The following is a 4,573-nucleotide window of genomic DNA, read 5'->3' as shown; positions in this document are numbered from 1 at the left end:
CTTGTTGCTTGATGATAAAATCCACCACACTCCACCTCAGTATGGTCTGGACTATGATTCTGAGACAGACACAGACAATTGTACAAGAAGTTTGGTGGAAAACAGTTCTTACTTATTGTTATTTATTCCTTGGTAATCTCATACATGAACACAATGTATTTAGGTAGTATTCACCTCATAACCCCTCCAGTTTCTCCCTATTTCCCATCTTCATCTTGTCCCCCGACCCCGTGCCACTCCTTTTTCTGCTACCACCTTCCTCTTCTCTTCCCTTCTTCCTCCATTTCCTTTCAAAGGGCCGACTTTTTTTTTTTAATTGTAACAAATGTTTCATCAATTCTATTTTTGTATAAAACACAAGGGAGGAACCTGGCCAATCACCATGTGACCATGACCACAGGGAAAGGGACTTCTCAAACTTCAAGAGTCTAAAAACATACACATGTTCCTTTCAGCTTGTCTACAGCAATTGTCTGTGCTTTTCCATTGAACTATTCTTGAAAATTCCACACATCCCCACTGGTATCCTTTGTCCCAGGTACAGACAGTGAGGGAGAGCAGGTTGGTTAAATCACTTCCTAAACAGTTTTCTGCTGCCCCTTCTTGATTTGTGGATGTACAGGATCTCACTGCCCCTGGCTATGGTAGCCTTGATAAGTGAGTCCAACTCTTCACCATCTTGGATTACAAGCTACTAGTGATGTGGAGTGATGTGCTTTACTTTGAGATCTTTGGAAGCATTAACTGCCAACTCCAGCACCTCAGCTGGGAGGCACTCGGTAATTGTGGCCCTGTACACAGCAGCAGTGGTACCCACCTGTCCACGGTTTGTGGTTGAGTCTTCAAGTGTCTATGGATGCGGCCCATAGGAAAACTGTAGCCCGGCTCTCTGTCAGTGAGACACCACCATAGCCTTTGGCCTTCCCACCGTCCTGTCCAGTTTTGCCTTCAGTCATGGGCTTGGCCATGTGACACCCACCCAAAGGTACAATTCTTAACATTAACACTTGCAATAGGTTAAAAAAAAAAGAAATCAGGACTAGGTTGAGTTATAGCTATAACAGAAACATCAGCCAATTGCATGGTAAATCTGAGATGGGAAAAGCACTCACAGGAGGTAGGCAGGGCCTTCACACCCTGATTCTAGACTGGACAGCAGTTGATTCTCAGTCTCTACAAAAGAGCCTGACCTTGGGTAGAGTATCACCTTTGGGTCAATCAGCTATCAACCTGGCTTTGATAAAAAGGAAATAAGTATCTTGGTCCTAAGGAGAAACTATGGCGGCACCCCACTACACTAACTCTGATACAGGTCTTACTTTAACCTCTGTACTTACGCTTCCTTCGTTCTGAGTAGCTGTGTCCTTTAATTTGGAGATTTTTTTTTTTTTTTTTTTTTGTGTGTGTGTGTGTGTGTGTGTGTGTGTGTGTGTGTGTGTGTGTTTGTTCTTTATTCCTTCTCCTTCTATCTCTTTGTTTTGTACAGATTAGGTCTTGCTCCCCCCAGGATTGAACTACTCTTACTTCTTCTATAGGCTATCTCTTGTTAATTTGGCTTACATTTTGAGCTATTTCCTCAACTTCGTTTTCTGATATGCCTGCCACGGTTACCCAGTGACACGGTAAGCCCTAAAGACACTAGTGGGGTGCCAACCACATCTGCTTTTCTGATCAATCATATGCCAACCACATCTGCTTTTCTGATCAATCACATGCTCATCCTGTGCTGTAGTTCTGCGAGATATTGGAGGAAGACTATACAATAAAAATGTATGGTCTATCTGACATGTGACCCCAAGAACCATCAGGGACAGATGTCAGCTCATTACTCCTTCTCTTAAAATCACTCACTTTAAGTATAGTCAGACGACCCAGTTAACTCAAACTGAATGCAGGCAAGGTCATAGCGTTTAACAAGACTCTCAAGACCTCAGGCTAATGGAATGCATTATAAGCAGAGAAATCTAGAAACAGATGATAAAGTTGAATGCTCTCAGAGGTCATAGATCTGGCTCATTACAGGATGAGTATTTAATCAATCCTGACTTAGTTGAGTGTTTCAGGGAACTGCTAACATCCTCCATTTTAGGACCCCTGGAGTACATCTCTACTTGTGTCTACAAGAACATGAGATCAGCAGCAGCAGAAAGTCTCTTTTCCTCTCCAATGTTCGGTCTAACCTCTCTTTCCTTCTTCCTCTCTTTTTCCAGGATCACACAGTGTAGCCTAGACTGGCCTTGTTCTTGCTATGTAGTCCAGTGCTGGGATTATAAATGTACCACACCATCCTGAACCAAGTCCTTATTTTTTAACCCAACACTAGACTCTTCCCCAGATGAATGGAGGTAGGAATTCCTATTCTCTCCATAGTGCCAAGTCCTTTCAATACATCTATGTATTTCCCAAGGTTGATCTTCAGTGTATTCAAGAGAGGGACCCCCACAACTCTGCAGCTTTGTTCTCCTCTCTTCCTGACCCCAAGGACAGGCTTCAGGAATGCTGGGACAATTGGTGGCTTGACCAATTTGCAACTGACAATCGCTTCCCAGTTTGTACCGTTCAAAAGATGAGTGATAATGAGGAGCCTCCTAATTACTGGGGCTTCAGCCTTGTCACATTACGACTCTTTCCACGAGACATAGCTAATTGCTTCTGTCAAGGAGAGAAATTTAGAAAGACCCAGAAAAGAAGAAGACACTGAATTCAGTTAAGAATATTTTTTTAATTATTTCTGTTCATGGCACTCTCACATTTAAACCTTCCGCCTCTCTGTTCATGTGTTGGAAGCGAGAGGTCTTTGTCCTTCCTCGTCTTGACTACTAATCCATCTTTCTCCAGCCCCAACATCCACCCATTAATCTAGGGAGAGCCCCATGACCTAATTACCTTCCTCTAGGCCCTACTGCTTAAGGTTTCCACCATGGTGACACCAGTCTAGGGGCCAAGCTTCCAAGACATAAACCTTTGGGGAACACACTCAAGTCATAGCAACCCGTGGCATATGCTGATGTTACAGTTAAGTGTAAAGCCCAGATCTCTGAATTTTAGGAACCTGTCACTGAGGACCACTGTAGATTGTGTTTCTATTACCTGTCACTGCCAGCAAAGTGTCCAAAGCATGTTAGCTTAAAGCAACGATGATTCCTTACTCCTCGTCAACTCTTGAATTGACCAAGCTTAACTGATACCATCCAGTGGCCCCTCCTGCTCTGCCTTTTTGCCACCAGCCAGCCATCAGTCTAGCTGAGTTGCCTCCCAGCACACCACCTGACTCCAAGAGGCCAAGCCTCATTATCAAGCCTCTATCTGCATAGTATTAACGTCTCATTGGTTAAGCAAGTTACATGATTAAGCATACTCAATGTGTGTGGGGAGAACCTTGTAACAGAATGAGTACCAGAGCCATGGATGGAGTTAGCACTTAACTCCAAGTCTTTGACTAAAGTCATTATGTTGCCCCATAACCACTTCATGCTGCTATTTTTTTTAATGATTTGTTTATTTTTATTTTCTGTGCATTGGTGTTTTGCCTGCATGGATGTCTGTGTGAGGAAGCCGGATCCCCTGGAAATGGAGTTACAGACAGTTGTGAGCTGCCATGTGGGTCCTGGGAATTGAACCCGGGTCCTCTGGAACAGAAGCCAGTGCTCTTAAACTGCTGAGCCATCTTTCTAGCCCCTCATGTTGCTATTTTTATTTCGGGCATCACGATTCTCAAAATTAGAAATAAAATTTTATCGCAGCTGTCTCTAATCATTTTCTAATTCCATACCTAGGATATTTCACCCTGTGCCACTCCCTTTTCCTATACATTCCCAGCTAGTTCATGCAGGACAGTCTGCTAACTTAGGAAGTCTGGACTGTGAGCTAGCACCCAGGACTGAGTGTTTGACAGGCTGAAGACCTTCATTTGGGGATTTAGAGGGGAACACCCAGGGCATCAGAAGTCTCTGGACCATGCCTACTGACGAGGAGCCTTGTTCCTCTGCCCAAGGAACCACACGGATCTTTGTTTCATGAGTGCCACACCATGAATAATCTTATTGAAGCTAAGGTCCTTGCCTTCTACCTACCTCACCCTCCATTACGGGTTAATCCTTTTCTTGAGTATCCTTTCATAGTTCACTCCTTTTTCAACTCTTCAAGTCGCCAGTTGTCTAAGGTGACGTTAAAAAAACCCACTTCCCGACTTATACCCACTTTTCACTTTTTGCTCATTCTTCCACAAAAACCCTACTTCTGCAAGCCTGAGCTAAACAGCTCCCCCTTAAATAAGAATGCCTACATTTCCCCCCCTTTGATTTCCTTTCCTTTCCTGTTTTTAAATTTTATTGTAGCTTAACGTTTCAGATGGGGTCTCTCTTGCTATGTAGTACATGCTGGTCTTGAAGTTAAGATCCTCTTGCCTCAATCTCCCAAGTGAGGGTTAAACAGTATGTCACTAGCCCAGTTCCCTGACTTAGGGTAAGTCCACTCCCCTGTGGATCTATTTCAAGTTCCTTGCTCCCCATGAAGGCCCTGTGCTCACAGGCCTTCTGTTCTCTTCTCGTCCTCTGTTCTGTCTCTGACCTCC

At 43.9% G+C, this 4,573-nt stretch overlaps 1 pseudogene; it reads right to left on the bottom strand.

Moving 5' to 3' along the window:
* Positions 1 to 571: 571 nt before the first annotated feature.
* LOC128099724 (histone H2A.V-like) lies at positions 572 to 956 on the bottom strand (annotated as a pseudogene).
* Positions 957 to 4,573: the final 3,617 nt, after the last annotated feature.

The sequence above is a fragment of the Peromyscus californicus genome, unplaced genomic scaffold (assembly GCF_007827085.1).
Source record: "Peromyscus californicus insignis strain IS unplaced genomic scaffold, ASM782708v3 Scaffold_6__1_contigs__length_162567912, whole genome shotgun sequence".
Lineage (NCBI taxonomy): Eukaryota > Metazoa > Chordata > Mammalia > Rodentia > Cricetidae > Peromyscus > Peromyscus californicus.
The sequence above is the reverse complement of the archived record's forward strand: the minus strand, read 5'-3'. Positions and strand labels throughout refer to the sequence as shown.